The 17,021-nt window shown below is 43.7% G+C and overlaps 2 protein-coding genes across 3 annotated transcripts in view; one reads left to right on the forward strand and one right to left on the reverse strand.

Annotated features, from left to right (window-relative positions):
* LOC134530414 (Kv channel-interacting protein 1-like) overlaps positions 1-17,021 on the reverse strand; it is a 286,452-nt gene that overhangs the window by 98,824 nt on the left and 170,607 nt on the right. The gene's annotated exons all lie outside the window — the stretch shown is intronic.
* Positions 1,845-17,021, forward strand: part of LOC134530412 (venom allergen 5-like) — a 131,915-nt gene continuing 116,738 nt past the window's right edge. The window contains exon 1 of one of the 2 annotated variants that reach the window (XM_063365216.1): positions 1,845-1,959. The gene's annotated coding sequence lies outside the window, so the exon portion shown is untranslated. The remainder of the gene's footprint in view (positions 1,960-17,021) is intronic. The other variant, XM_063365215.1, reaches the window with a different exon arrangement.

A 17,021-nucleotide genomic window follows, 5' to 3' on the forward strand; every position in this document is an offset into this window, starting at 1 on the left:
TTCGTGTATATTTAACTAAGGTGTTTGTTATATTCACGTTTTTTCAACGGACGCCTTAGGCGTGAAATGGTAAATGTAAATGTAAGCCGCTAGGAAACAGGAATTGGAAAACGACAGCAGCTGTAAGCTCTGAGCGAGCTGAAAAACGGCCGCAGCGCAGTTAGTGCGACCTGGTGGCCAAGTTCCACTGACGGCTGGAATCCACCCGAAAGCAAGCGGCTCGACCGGCGCCGGATTACAGAACATGTCGAACCGCGGAGCGCCGGATGAAACATCTCCCGCTAGTGAGACATGAGACGGGCTCGCGACAGGCGCGGGCCCGCCCCGACGCACGCTCCCAGCTTGACGCGCGCGTACGTCCGCTTAATCCCGCGGGGGAGGGGGGGGGGGTGAGCGCTGTGCCGTCTCCATGGCGACGCGGCGGCGGTGACGTCACGCCGACACGCACCACTCAAGACGCCGGAGGGCGGCGGGAGCAACAGCCCCGGCCGGGCCCCGCGAGCCCACGTGTTCCTCTGGGAGACTTAACATGCACATCAAGTCTGGACCCTGCCCGAACTTACCCGAACAATTCACCTTCTGCCGACCTCGGGTTTATTTTCATTTTAATGTAGCTATACTAACCTAACTAACTGTCTATAGCGTTTTAAAGTTTTTTAATGTAGCTAACCTAACCGACCACTCTTAATATTTGAATTCATTTTTCCCGCGCAAAAATAAAACAAATCCCGAAGTTGGCCGAAGGTGAATTATTCGGGCGTGTTCGGGCAGGGTCCAAACTTTATGTGCATCTTAGGTCTCCCTGTTCCTCTGCGGGCCTGCAGGGTGACCAACTGCTTCCCGCTTCAGTCAGGCGGAAGACATAACTTAACCATTCATTAAAAAAACTATTCAATATAATATAAAAAAAAAATTAATTTACCCTCCGAAAAATATCATGTACCTACATAGTTTGTTCAAGAAAACCCTTGTCTCCATTGCAAAATAGTTTCATACTAATTTTAAAGTGGTATCATATTACCGTTGTTTTATATAAATTAGTCACCTACTTAATTCAATGTTATTACATGCCAATTTTCAGTGTAATAATAGGCAAGATAAGGACTACATTATAAAGTGATAATCTTATTGCTTCGTTGAATAATAAAAAAATACGTCGACTAAGGTTTTGAACTTTACATATGTTTAGTCCAGATAACGAAAACAAAATGCTTAGTAAAAACCATACATTTTATATAGAGCCTATTAAAATGGAAGAGGAAACATACGACTAGTGTACCCAAAAATTTAGGTATTTTAAAAGGTGTAGATTATGATGATGTAAGTACAGATGTTATAAAGAAAATCATATTGCGCTACAAAAATAGAATGGTCCGCCTGAGATTCGAATCCTTTTCATCTTAAACAGTGTCTTACCACTGCGTCATCTAGTACATGATTTCGTGTGAGGTACCATGGCTATATTTTTTAGATTATTTCCAGATGGTAACTACACTACCTATTCTTATTTTCATATGGTGAAGATCAACCACGTTATGCTATGTTCGAAGTGTTGCATCTCTACCATCGCGACAAATTCCTAAAAATGGGTCTTTTTTTTTTTTTTTTTTTTCCAGAAATGAGGAATGTAAATCTCGACTTTACATTAATTCGTAGTTCGAAAGAACAACAAAACGATGCCGACTGTGCGTCTCTTGGGATGGAGGAAGTTCACTTGAGCATTATTCGCGAATCGGAAGTTAGTTACCGTTGTAGATAAGACGCCCAATAACAGTATGATTGGCTTCATCGAGCACTGCGATATGCACGCCACTAGCTGTTTGCTAACGGGCTTAAGTCATTACTGAGGCGAAAAAGTCTCAGTTGCATGCTGCTTGCTGCTCCAGACGATGAAGACAGTGTTCAGAAATTCAGTGCTAGTTTTTCACGAAGAACGCCAAGGAATCAAAGTGAATAACGGTAAGAGAACCGACCGTTCATTCGAGTGGATACTGACATTTCTGTAAGTCCTGCTCAAACTCTAATATTGTTTCCTTCCGCCACATAGCAATGATAACATTGTGCTGGACCTAATGATTGTGTTGTTGCGTCGATCACGTAACGTAGCTACATTAGTGCAAACATTATATGTTTGCACGAAAAATAAATCTGTTCGAATAACAGCACCAGCTTTTAGGTTAAAATTATGTATCCAAGACACAGTTATGGTAGTGTGTCACCAAGTGGATGGCTGTACAATTGTGTCATCACCGATCTAGAGGATCGCAGATTTTAATATCAGCGTAAATGCATAAAAAAAACAATCACGATTAAATTATTTACATCCTAACAATTTATTAATAATATTACGTGTCCTTTGAGTAAAAATTAATTCAAATCAATTGGAATTACGGATATTGTGCCCCATTCTTTGTTGCCGTGTTAGACGTTATAAAATGTCACGTTAGTATTGTTACGAACACGGGAGACAAGGCCTCTACGCACGCTAGATACCCGGGCGCCTGGCGGCCCCACGTGGCCACTGACGTCACGTGCTCATACCTTCGGGACTAGGATGGCCTGGCCTCGCCAACCCCCTGCCCCCGCACCATACTTCATAGGCGCTGTTATCTATCCTTTAATGATCTGGGAATTCCGCGTTCGTAACTGAGGATATCGCCTGTAGTGGCGTGAATAAGCTCCGCTGTTCTGGATAATTCGAGTGTCGGGTCGGCCCGGGATGGAGCGACACGTGACAACCACTCCAGTCTGTTCCAGAGAGACGGCCAACGGATATAAAAGCGACGACGCCAGCCTCCGCGGGAGTTCCAACAGGCGAGTTGGGCGAAAGCGAGTTCGACGAGAGGGCACAGACACGGGGCGACAGGACCGTGCGAGTGTGACCGAGTGGCGCGAGATTTTGTGTATGGACAGGTGCGAGGTAAGGGGCGAACCACTGTTGAGCCTAGCTCCAGTGCGGCGTGTGAACTGTGGACTGGACAAATACTTAGTGATTTGTGAACAGACGTTAAGTGTGGTGATTTAATTAGTAATGTAAATACTAGTAGCAAATAATAATGTATAAACTAATTGGGCTATCCTTACGAACTCGCTTTCCCTCCTCGTAACACTATCTACAAGTGGGGTGAGGTGAGCTCTGAGGTATCGGGCTCAAATCCTGAACTCGGTCCTCTGGGCTTCTCAGAATGACCTCGAATATTGCTGGCAAAATTCCTTCCTGGAATCCTTGTTGTGTGTCGTCGTGTGCTACTGTCTCTTAACGACGTCGCCATTCGAAGAAACGTAAGGCCCCGCTAAAAATACATAGGTTGTTCGGAAATTGCGGGGTAGAAATTTGATGGGTGGCTGGAAATGAAAACAAAAGCAAATTCCGTTAAGGAACATATGTTCGGAAACGCAACCATGCAAAGTTAAAAAATGGAACTGTGGTGCGTGAAATTTCAAATTTCCGCGCAGTATGCGTCACTCCACTGGCTGAGAGGACGAGCGATATCTAACGCCCCGCGGGAAGCAGGCAAATAGCGGGATCGACCGCTTGGAGCTAGTTAAGCGCACTAGCAACTAGCTGTCCGGTGTCCTGCACAGCAGATGGTTGGTTATGGTACTGATAGCGGCATGGTTACGAGTTTGGCTCTGGGCGATTCGCGCTGTGTTGACGGTTTAGTAAAGAACAGTGCTGCGATAAAAGATTTACAAATACAAAACAGTGACAGCATGACCTGCTTAACATTCGCAGAGTGGCTGATATGCACATGGCGTATGGGGAGCATTCAATATGTATATTGTCGAGCATAACTTGTAGAACTAACTGCCCGCCGCCTGTCAATGAACTGCAGAAATAAAATACAAACGAATGAGAGAGAGAGGGAGACAGAGATAGAACACAGCGCGCAACCTTGAGACAAGCGATGCTATAGCGCTCTAGCGGGGGAGCTTGGAACCACGAGTACCTCCTTCCTGAAAGAAGAGCTCTCTAGCGTGGGAGCTTGGAACCACGAGTACCTCCTTCCTGAAAGAAGAGCTCTCTAGCGTGGGAGCTTGGAACCACGAGTACCTCCTTCCTGAAAGAAGAGCTCTCTAGCGTGGGAGCTTGGAACCACGAGTACCTCCTTCCTGAAAGAAGAGCTCTCTAGCGTGGGAGCTTGGAACCACGAGTACCTCCTTCCTGAAAGAAGAGCTCTCTAGCGGGGGAGCTTGCAACTAACTACCCTCAGTTTTGTATTTTAAAAAAATTGGCATAATAATTCGTATCCCCTCCTCACGAATTGTATACATTATTCATAATGTACCTATATTCAATGCAAGGCAGACAAGAGGAAAATCAGCAAGAGAAGCGCGCATTCAACAAGGGCGCTTTAACAACAGACGTGTACCGAATAGGAAGGACTTCACACGGCTGAACCTATCAACTGCCTGAAACTGGGAGTTTCATACTAAGAAGTGTAATGTACACAGACAGCTGGTTGCTAGTGCGTACGGCTAGCGCTAAGGCTCGTCGCTGGTTTCCCGTGGAGAGTTAGGACGTCACGGCGCTGCGACCACGCGTCCTCTCAGCCAGCAGAGAGGCATATAACAACACATAACCTTCAGGAAAATAAGTGCAATACAATGACTGCTTATCAGCATTCAGTGAAATCATTCACAGATTTTTGTCGTCTGCACTGCACAGAGCTTAGATTAGGCTCATGATTTTCCAACAGGACGGTGAAAACATTAAATGTAATTAAAATGTTTTGGCATTGAAAATTTTTTAACGCACTTGCAATGTTATTTAACATGTATTGCGTTTAGACCCAGATGTTCAAAATTATTTGAAAGTTTATAACCTCAGCAATGCACCAGTTGCATCTGTCATGAGACACAATTCTAACAGTTTGAATGCAAAATAAGCCGTTCAGCATTGGAGGTCATAAATTAACTTGGTGCGCAATGCCTACATCTATTATTGGGCTATGAGAGACGTAGAAAACATGCAAAGGCAAGTCTATGGTTCACAAATCCTTTCGTTCACACCCGAATACTTTGCCTTCAGTTTTTTTTTACGTGAAAACGTCTACTCGCTCGTCACAGTGATAGTCGGTCGAACTTTCTTGTGTGACAAAGTACCGTCAGAATTGAATCGCTAATAACTACGAGAATAATAATAATTCAACAATGGTTGATCATGTTATGAAAGTTTTTGTCGCGCAGTATTTTTTGTGTCTGTGACGTCATCGTACCAGTTTAGGTCGCGATGAAATGCCGTATCCATTTCCCGATGCCTTGGAAGGCCACGCCAAGCCTGTTATGCGCCGTGAGCGGAGTCTATGCTGGTCCAGCAAGGGATCGAAACTGGCGTGTAACAAATTTGCTCTTAGATGAGAGAGACCTCTGTTTACGTATCACTAGAGACCTGCAAAATTCGCGGTTTCGATGGCCTTCAGGATAGACTGCACATACCCCTGAACACTCGGGCAAATAACGCAAGTTCATTGGCTGCCGACTTGTAAGTCGTCTCAGCTGGTTTGTCTGTGATTCGATCCTTCTTTGGTTGAGGGTTTATAACTGGTTGAGATTCGTCCAGATGCGAACAGTAAGCCAATAGCAAAATTATCTAAGAGGTATATGTGTTTGAATTCTAGCCTATCACCGAATGAATCCGCTAATTTTGCAGGTCTCTACTTATCACATTTGGCAAGACCGACAGAGACACCGAGTCGAAGCAGGTAAATATTTGTTTCGCCGCACGTGCGCGGTATTTCACCAAACCGACTGCGCGGGGTCCAGCGAGGGCCTGATTGACTGCGCCGGTCTCCATAACAGAGGCAATCGATGCGGGCGCCGCGAGATGCGGAACGGGGCGGGCGGAAGGACATAAGAAAGGAAGCGAGAGGGCGAGCGATAAAAAGGGCTGCACGAGATGCCAGCGTCCCTTTATTGGAAAGTAATTCCTCCGCCATCAGCGCGGTAAGGACCGCACACTACGAGCGACAAGTTTTCATTACTGCCCCTCCCCCCTCTCTCCATCCCCTTTTTTTCATGTACATGGACGTGTGCGACGAGTAACACGACCACAGGCCACGCCTGCATCCAGGCGTTTGTTTATAGGAGGCACGTAACGGAACACTGGCATTGCCTTTGGAATCAAGACAATGTTATGTCGATGGTGTGCAGTTTTTTGAAATTAAACTACTCTAGCGCTAGTATGGCATGTCAATGCGATGATGACATCACAGCGTAACGAAAAATATCGTAACGAAGAATAGAAGTGCGGCGACCAGGAAGAGATCTGTGTAACTGCGTTGCTATTTTGGCACTATTTTTGTTCCATTTAAGATGTGTTTTTTTTTTGCGTACGCCATTGCTGTCATAAAAAACCTCAATAACGGACAAAAATAAAAATATAAAAAAAAGAATTTAGATGTACACACAAAACCCGCCAAAACTAACCGATGTCAAAAAAAGAATAAACACAGCACACAAATTCCCCAGAAGTAATTAGTCAAATAATTATTACAGCGCAGATGAACTCAGTGGGCTGACAACGACGAGACACTAGCAATAAGAACAGTAATAAAGACAAAAAAAACACCACCTTGGACAACACGGCAACGAACAGATGAATCCAATGATTATACTGATAGATAATGTGGACAACACAATGACTCAGAGACGCACAGGTGAATCCAGCGATGTGACAAAACATAAATTCTGGAAACCACAACGACGACAGCACAGTGTAGCTCGAAACTACTTAAAAAAAAAAACTAAGTCTCGGTGGGCTGACGTCACCAGGGGGCGTGTCAATGTCCGAGCGCCGCTGACGACGACAGCGCCTGTGTCCTGAGGGGGGAGGGGGGGTGGAGGGCGGCAAACACCGGCCCTCCCTCGGCTAATGAGCCGTAATCAGGCGGGGCATGCCGGCGGCCACTGCAGGAAGCCCGTCGATTAGCGCGGCCGCGTTTGAATATCGCGAGATCAATCTTCCGGCCGCCGGCGCCGGCACGCCGAGGCCAGCGGACCGCGCGCCACGGCCTCGAGGCTGGTCCGCTGCGTGATATGCCAGTACACAGTGCTTCTCCGTCAGAACAGCTTTCTTTGTTGTGAACGGACACGTGCTCCAAATATGAAACTGTTTAAACTGCTACATACAAGCGACATTCAACTTAAAAACTATAAAAGGTCTTGGTCATCAGTGAAGCAGATCTTACATATCTGAATTCACATTTGACTTACTTGAAGTAGTTTTTAACATTTTGTTATTTAGGCTGCAATACGTAAATAAAAAAAAACCACGTACTGGGGTTCTCGGTGGCCACAATCTCTAATGCGCCACGCTCGATTCGGCAGATATACGTGCATAAACGTGTTTGAGTGATGGTCAATGATAAAGTTATTGTCACGTCTAAGCACTTTCGGAGTGGACCTGACTCCTTTGGGAGAAAGTGCCTGTCATCTGAGATGTCGGAGCTGTTGCCGGCTCTAGTACCCGAGGCAGAACCCAACAGGGTCACGGCGAAGGGTCGCATGGCACCAAGGCAGGTCATACCTCCTCGTGGTACCGAGGTGTTGACTAACGTTGGCGAGGTGGAAAAAGCCCTCTCTGCAGGCAACAGGCAGATGGCTCGGAAAACCTTACCTGGGAGGTCAGCACTGCCGGGCACATTGTTCGTAGGGTCCCAAAGTTCTCGGCTCGCTGTGAAGAACCGATGGCATAATGGTAATGGCTAGTCTATACATGGCTTCTACTATGGAAACAGACACAACAGGGCATGAAGGACCAGCTTCCCAGGAATCCCCCGTGTCCAGGACTATGGCAGTGACCGGGTTAGCTCATGAGTTACTCGCAAGCATGAACATTCCAGGCAGTAGTGCGGGGCGACACTAGCGTTGTGGGAATCCCCGCAACTGCCCAGGGCGTGTGGCGAGGACTCGCACTGGCAGTCCTGAGGAGTCCCCTCTCTGTTGACGGACGGACTCAGTGAGCGGCGACACAGCTGCGGCACTAGCCTGGTGAGCTAGTAGAAGTCGATACACTTCGGCCAGACGACAGCTCTCTGGGTCGTCTGAGGAGTCCCAGAGGTCTGACAGACTTGGTTCGGCGCCTTGTGATACTCTCAGGACGGGGTTTCCTTTGAATCAACCACAGGTTAGCCGAAATTATGAGCACCGAGACGGTACACACGAGGTTCGGAGCCCACTATAATGTTTAAGGTCCCATCGCTTTAATGCTAGGTCTCACACGCAATGTTGGATATTTCATTTTTTGTCTCACTATTGTTTAGAGGTTATTTTTGTAAATTTGTCTCGATAGCGCGCTTAATATTTATGTTGTGTTCCAAAAATCTGTCACCAGTTATTCACTAAGGTCGGCTTGCAGAGTCAGGTAAGTAAAATGTACGCGATAACTTTGCAAGTTAATCAAATAAAGAAATACGTTCCTTTTCCTATGTAGGTGTTATTTGCTAGTTGTATAAGGTCATGCAAGTATCTATGTATATAAAAATCGATTTTGATGAAATTTTCAGGCAATCTTCAGTTTAGCCTAGTGGGTGATCGTGTGAAGTTTGCTAGCGATCGGATAAACTTAATTTTTTTTTTTAGCAATTTTGTGTATATTTTTGATACAAATTAATACAAAATTATATTTTCTGATTTTTTTAGATTTTTGAACATTCACAATTAAAAGCGATATCAGGGTCGCTAGTTTATTATAAGGCCACTTGCGCGCCTTTTTGCCGCTATTAAATAACACATAGTAAACATTTTGTGACGAAACACAAACTACAAGAGATATAACGAGATGATTTTCCTGTACTGGCCCTTAAACCAAAGAAATGTTATAAAAATTAAATAACCGACATTGAGTGTAAGATCAAGCCTTAAGCCTCTGCGCATAACCACGTGACGTAACACCATTATCAATTAAATGAATATTTACTGCATCGAATACCGGACACAATAAGTGCTATGGGATGCTATATCCTCGACAGTGTACCAACTAAGCAAGCCATTACACGTGTTCGTGAGAGTTTCACCGGCAAATAGGTCGTACAATGATGGCTTCAAAACTTGATAGTGCGCAGCTTGTGTGCGCGATCTATTCATCATTAGTCAGTGTCAGCCCCGCCCCCTCCCCAAGGTTCGTCGGGGCCAGGAGGCAAACATACAGTGGATGGGTGGATGGGCGACCCATTCATTCAAAGACATGACTCAAATTAACAAAGGCTTGAACTATATAATCACGTCGTCAGCACAGACCCGGCCGTTGGTAGGTCTCATGTAACATTTCGTTTCTTTAATAAAGCCAGAAATCAATTAGTAAGCACTGCAGCTATGCACACATTTTACAACATTTTAAAAGTATATTTTTGATTTGTGAGGTCTCTGACTGTAGTGTATCACACAAACCAATGAACTTTACTGGCAAGTAACATTATGAGCGTCTTTAGTTTGACAGCTGAATATTCTTCCACCATTTCTGCGCAAAAATAGCCTAGTTATCTTCTTAACAAAACTCTAACCCTGCCTGACTGACATACAACGCATAGATTAAACCGGCAGGTATAGAAGCATGAAAATTTGCATAAGAGTTTATTATACAACATAGATGAGCACTGATAAAGGATTTTTGAAAAATCATCCCCTATGGGCTATAATTAGGGGTTGGAAATTTGTGTTTGTAAATAAAAGTCAGTTGTGTAAGCGTTTTTGGTAATTCATCGAAAATGAGGAGCAAATACTTTCCCACCCAGCACACGACTAGTTAAAAAATAAAAGTGCATAATCTTATTTATCGGAATAATTTGTGTGGGATGGCAACTTAATGCATACCATGAATCTGTCACAGAAAGGAAATTCGTTCATGGGATGGACTAAAACTGTGTTCCAAGACCGCGCAAGTCCCTCTGTGTGCGGGCCTAACTCTATGTGCTACTCGCGAGGGCTACTCATCCAGCGGTGTACGGCTCGCCCATTCAAGTGTACAAGTACGCTCTGTCACAGGGTACTGTGTCAGACTCCCATAGAGTGATACATGATCATATTCTACGTCCGGGTTTATTGTTACTAACCAGGTAGTCTTCCACCAAAAACCTCTGTAAAAATTGCATTGCAACCTAGTTTATTTTTACAGCATGTCAGGTAAATGTTATATATGTGCAAGAGCCTCATGAGATTATACGGGCGAATGTAAGTCGAAGACCATTTGTTGAAAAAAAAAAACACTATCTTGCACAGCCTTAGAGGAAAACGACTTGGAAGCCAGATGATGTGGCAAAGTTGCTGGTGAATGTATGTGACCTGGAACTGTTCCAGACAAACGTGAGGACTTTTTCTTTTACTACCGCGGCGGTTGAATTCTCACCATTACTTAGTTTTTCTTGGCACGTGTTGACATAGTCTGGTCAAAATCGACCCACGACACACGTGGAGAAATATATGGTACCAGTTCGTGAGGGAACCAGTTACATGTTGGGAACTCTGCTTAGATAACGGCGTCCTTGTAGATGAACTATAATGCCAAAAAGGTCCGCTTGTCAACTTACGACTTCCACACGGGTAAAACCAGGATGCTAATGAAATTTCAAAAAAAGGTTAATACCTCCTACATAATTTATTTTCCATGTCGATACTTATCTACCTTCGCTTCCATCTACTTGTTTTCAAAATCGGTGTCGCGAAATGTAAATTACTTTTAAAAGTGATTTTTCCTTAAGTTGCATTTCACTTCAGAAGGCATATCGATGGCCATGGTTAAGTGACGAGTGTCGTGGACTCGAATACAAATGCATTTCTAACCTCTAAGCAGTAACATCAGTAGTTGGTACCCCATGTATAATATTGTAGATACCATCGTCTTAAACATCCGAGACGTAAGACTCCACCTTTAAATTCCCATCGATTATCGGTCTAATCTAAAGTGACAACCTAATTTCAGGATTCACGGTAAGTCCAAAAGGTTAATCGTAAAACTACAATTCACTACGCATTGCAGATCTTTTCAAGGAAAATTCTTGGTAACTCGGTTGCCAGCCATACCACTTGTAAAAATGCAAGGCAGAGTTTTGTAAAATTGCAAACGGTTCAGAGCTCTGCCTTGCAAATTTACAAGTGTTATCGTTAGCAACTATGTTTTTCAAGGGCTATTTTTGTAAAATATTCAAGAAATTTTTTACAGAATACGAGACCTGCGAATCACGCCTTGCTTGCTGAAAGGTTACACTATGTAAAATATACAGTATAATCATAAAATAATGTCCCAGTTTAAATGATATATTATGAGAGTTAAATTTAGATTATTTACAACAAATAATACAAAAAATTGAAGGTAAAATAACCTAGTTTTTTTTCTACAAATGTTCAATATGTGCTTCTTTAGTTATATTGCACACATACAACCTTAAGTCCAATTCTTCGCACACTTTGGTTAACACGTCTGGAGTAATGGAAGCAATAAATAGCCTCTTAAATTCTGTATCTAAACTCTGGTAACTCATTAGGTGGCGGCGGAACGTAGACATGATCTTTTATAAAGTCCCAAAGGAAATAATCGCACGGCGTTATGTCAGGTGAACGTGGAAGCGAAAAAAAAAAAAAAAAAAAAGGCGCCGTCGTCTCGACCATTACAACAAATCCAACGGTCAGGAACTTCGACGTTCAACCGCTCTTGTACAAAGATATTCCAATGGGGAGGGCTGAAATTACAGATTCACTCTGAGCAAATTGAAGAACAGAAAACGTTTTAAGCTCAGGAGTTGCCATTTTGCGTAGGCAGCGCTGCAAGCGAGAAAAAAAAACAAATCAGTTCTCGCGCATGCGCTTATCTAAAAATGTTTGAGTCACTCATTTAACTGTGACCTTGAACCAACACCACAACGCTTACAGTTGATACATTACAATTTATAAATGGGAAATTATTTTATGGGCGTGCTGTATTTCACGTAAGAGTCACTAAAAACTGTAAGAATCAGCTCGCAGCAGGTTTGGCCGTTTCCCACTGATTCGCCGACCCAACCGCCCGTGGAGTTTCGGGTTCGGAGCGCCGGACGACAGGCGGCGGAGCAGAAGGCGGTGCCTCGTCGCGCGTCATTAAAGACGACGCCGGGGTCTCGCCCCCCCAAGAGACGCGCACTCGACACGGGGACACCAGGGCATCTCGTTAACTGCGCGACCCCCCGCCACGTCCCCGCCTCTCGGGCCGTTAACGATGCTCGCAGCCTCGCGTGCCGGCCGAGAGCTCTCCTCCGCGTGTGGAGCGCCAGGGACAGCCGCGCACTCAGGGAGACTGACTGCCCGTCGACCACTGGCGAGTCCAGCTCCTTTCCCCCTGACGTGAGCCCCTTCGCAGTTGTGCGGCTCCTCCGGCATGCTGGTCAGCAGCTAGTGGCAAGCCCTATACGCTCTAGGTGGCTGTTCTTATTGTCCGGTGTCACGGCTACAGTTGTGGCCATGGGCAACCCCCGAAGTAGCACGGGTCAGATCGAAGGACACAGGAAAAAACCAACAGCGACGAAGAGAGTGTTGTGAAATCATGTGCGAAAGTCGCGAGTAGAAAAAAAATGTATTATACTTTTTTGGAACAGGGTCAGGGAACAGTGGTGTATTTTAGTGCTCAGGCGAGACGGCAGCTCTGTGAGGGTTATGCAGGGTGATGTGAAACTAGTCGGGGAGCTGCTGGCTTGTAATCAGGGTCGCAGCACAGCACTGCGGCCTGGTGGTGAGGGACACAACTGGGCCACCCACCAGTCGGATGCCAGCTCTACTCACTGAAATGCAGGAAACAAGGTTAGCATTACAGGCAGTTATAAGGACAAATATGAAGAGAGTGAGGTCCAAGAGCTACCGTGCGTCTTTATTGCACGCAGTTCCACTTGAACATTGTAGGGAGTACAGCTTACATCTCGGTGTGCCACATTCTGTGTGCAGAGCTTCAGAAACCACCACGCAACTTCATAACTGCTCGATATATCAGAGTAGTGTTCGTTTACGGGGAAAAAAAATAAAACACGCCGAGGGCGAATGAGTACTTCTAATTCTTTATTTCGTCATTTATTATTTTATTATTAGAAGGGCGAAAATTGCTAAAATAAGACTTTTCAATGTATTTTTTTTTGTGGGCGCGGAGAGGGGGATTCTTGAAATCACTCAATGGACTTGCATTACATCTTTATCTTCGTTTCTTCGCCAAATAATGTTATTGCAAAAAAGACAAAACCTATCCTTTAACAACCTTCACCCTTAAGGTATAGTCTGTGTAATGTAACTTTTCTCAAATTTTACCTCTCTAAAGTAGAACCAATTATTTACGTAAGTATCTTTCAGCCACTGTTCTGTCAAAAGGGTTTGTAAACAATTCAATGTGGTTGCTATAACCGTCAGTTGTACTGAAATAATTACAATCATTTTTACTTAAACACAGGTAGCTTACACGATTTCATTTTGTGCAACTCATCAAAAGTTTTTTGGAAGTAGAGTTACTTTTTTTTTTTTTAATTTTCATTCGTACAGGATGGTTTATATTCAAAACAAGCGGATTTGTAAGTTCTGTAATATTAAATAGTTCTTATCATAACTATGCTACATCTTTGTAGAAAATATGAGCACATGAGTGCTTTGTATGGATTCACTGAATACTGTTGCGAGCGTACTAGAGGCGAGGCTCGAGGCGTGAGCCAGTCAGCCGGGCTGTTCAGCTTCCGGGGCGGACACGCGCGGCCATTGACATCACGCATACCTCTTTGGATTATCAGGTTCCTCGCTACTCCCTCCTTCCTTGGCTCTTTGCTATCTATTCCTCAGGCGCCTGGAGAATTCTGTGCGGTCCCGGAGGCCACCGCGTGGAGCGGCGTGACTGGGACGCCTCTGTTCTGGAGGCTTCGGGAGTCGGGTCGACTCGGATGACGCGACACGTCAAAGGGGTGCGAGACCATTCCAGAAGTATGGCCGAGGGCTATAAAAGTGGCGACGCCAGCCTCCGAGCCAAGCAGTGAAGAGGGTGAGCGAACGGGTGCGTCGGAACTGTGCGCGTGTGACGGACGACTGAGCAGTTCGAGGCAGTGTGCTGGGACCGAGGTGCGCGCTAAGAGACGAGCAGTAGGGAGCGCCACTGTCGAGACGAGCTCCACTGTGGACTGGACCAAATATTGATTTATTCGTGACCGGACTTTTTTAAGTGCTGTAGTTTAATTAAGAGTGTAAATATTATTAACAAATAACATTGTATTTAATTAATTAGGCTATCCTTTACGAATCTGATTTCCCGCTCGTAACAATGCTTTAACTTCCTTCCATGTTCCCTGGTTTCGTTTAGGCTTACATGTTGCCTACCTCTGCCCAAGGCTTTTGACAGATGCTTTCGGATTACAATGCCACGTCGCTGTTTCTGAACCGTCACCGTTTGACATTTAGAGCACATCTATTCAAGTGTGCGTGGTCCACATTGCGAGACCTTTTCAAGAATTCTGCGATAACGCGAGAGATGGGATTTCTGAGGGATAGAGAGAGAGAGAGGAACCGTAGGTATATACGGGCACAGTTTCGCCCGTATTGTTTAGCGATCGCTATCATTTCCTGGCCCGGATTACACGCCAGGAGGGCTTGCGATTTCCGAGGAAATATTTCAAGGGGCTGGTTGTTGAATCCTTGAACTAACTTCAGATGGATTGTAATTACTTGATTGAAAAATGTGTTGTAGTGTTTTCGAGAGGAATAAATTTTAGCGAATTTTTTTTTTTTGTGGTTTCTAATAAATTAAATTTAAACTGTTTATACATCCATAAAAACTTGTGATGTTTGCATCTTTTTTTTAATGTAGCTGATGGAATAACTTTTCTTTGGGAATTGATCTGGTTCTGAGAAGTATTTGTAATGGTTTTTTCAAGTATTTTTAAAAATGTTATCTGATATTTTGCCAGAGAAAAGGGAGTGAAGGGTGCATTTTTTTACACATTGCGAGAATTTATTTATGTTTATAACTTCTATACTATATTCTTCGTCATAAATCCAATATTCTATGTTTAGTTTTTTTCTTACAAAAGAGAATTCAGTTACTTAAGTATTTGAATGTAATTAATTTACGTCTTCCACCTCAAACAGATTTCATGAGAATAAGAATTCGCCGTAACTTGATTGCGTACATCCAAACATTTACCGGACAAACATTTCTCATTAAACTGCAATTGATTTTAAAATGTAAAATATTTATAGGCATAAATTATACTGTCACTTAAAAAATAACTACCATAATAATTTATAGTGTCAAAAGATAATTTTAGGATGCGTTCTTTAAATGATTCTAGCAATGGAGGATTTTGATTTAATAAAATTTCCTCGACATACGCCATTGCAGTTTTGCAATGTTTGTCATACGAAAACTGTATAATATTGACGTCATTGTGTTGTCCATAATATCTGTTTATACTCATCACTTTGTTCGTACATTTGCTGCGTGATCCAGGTGTCGTTGTCTGTCTGCATTTACTGTTATAATTGAAACTGTCTGGTTGTTTTTAAGCCCACTGTGTTAGTCTGTGCTATTATTATTATTATTATTATTATTTAATGACTAAATTCCTTCCAAGGAATTCTTGTGCTGTCTGATATTTAAGTTTGAATGTGTTCGACTGTGCTGTCATCGTTGTGATGTATATAATACCTGTTAAATACATAATTTGGTTTATCTGTTTGACATGGCTGATTTATGCTTGTTCTCTGTGGGTTTATGTTTCCATTTTTATTTCTTAATTTGCGTTATAAATTTTTTTTCCATGCAAAACAGTGCAAAACTGCAAAGGCGTTATGTCCAAGAAATTGTATTAAATCAATTATAGGATGTTTTTGGTTTTATTGACGTAAATTTTTTTTTGTTGTGGTGGCTATAATTTTTTAGCGTTACGAGAATGCCGATGGTATGAGGGGAATGGTAAGGCAGGTGATGGGGGAACCGATAGAGGAGGAGAGTGCGTCAGCAGCAACGCCACTCCAACGCATGCGCTAGCGGTCGAATGGGAAGACGTCAAAAGGGAGGGGGATAGGTACGTAGCGTAGCATGCTTTATGGAGCCGGCAGGGGAGAGGTAGAATTGAAGCAGCAGTGATGCTATTGAATTCTCGTAAGGCTGCTTGTGTTTGTCTACTCCTCAGTTTTTTTTGTTGAGATCATACCCACATCCTTACTATTCTCAATTATTATCTCTTATTCGATTAAAAAAAAATTGGTTGTCTGTAAAGTCGGTTTACGGACGATATTTTAACGTGACAACGTCATAACAAAACATTGATGAAATGATTCAACACTTTTATGAATAAAATTGAATAATTTTTATTGAATTATCACTATTTTGGATGGATACAAAGAAGGATTGAAATTAAATGTACAATTTAATTCATAACTTTACTTTTATTTGCACTCATTAATTCAAATATGTTTATTACTTTAACGAATAGATTATTTTAACTATAACTATTATACATGTTTGCTATTTAACTTCTTCCAATCTGTGTTATTCTGGAAAAGGAATAGTAGGAAACGTATGGGAGTGTTTCAATTTTAATGTGCCTCGAAAAAGTCAAATTGATGGTTGTTCCAATCGAGTGGAAGAGAGATATATGCGGCGCAAGCGTACAATGAGCGTAACGGGACACAGCGTAACGGGACAATGTGCGTAACGGGACACTTTTTTCGTGCGTGCAGCCGGCGTTCATCGATTTATTAGACTTTGTCACGTCAAAAGTTTCACTTCTGTTGCGCGTGGACTCCACGCACACTTTTTTTTTTTAATGGATCTGCCGTTCCAGGCGGACACACGCCGTGGCTGCTGCAGTCACCCGACGAGAGGCGACTGCGCAGACGTCACGCAGCTGTGTCCTGCCTCCCGGCCTGCCCCGCGGAGTGTTTGAGTTGCGCTCCACCCGCCAACTCAAACAACCGTCCGAGCAGTCGGCGCGACTGCTGCACTCGGGAGTGCTCTCGGCGGTCCGGAGGCCGGCCGACCTCGCGTGACTTGCTCTCTGGACACAGCACGGCTGTACCGTTCACTACTT

Source organism: Bacillus rossius, chromosome 3, assembly GCF_032445375.1.
Source record: "Bacillus rossius redtenbacheri isolate Brsri chromosome 3, Brsri_v3, whole genome shotgun sequence".
Lineage (NCBI taxonomy): Eukaryota > Metazoa > Arthropoda > Insecta > Phasmatodea > Bacillidae > Bacillus > Bacillus rossius.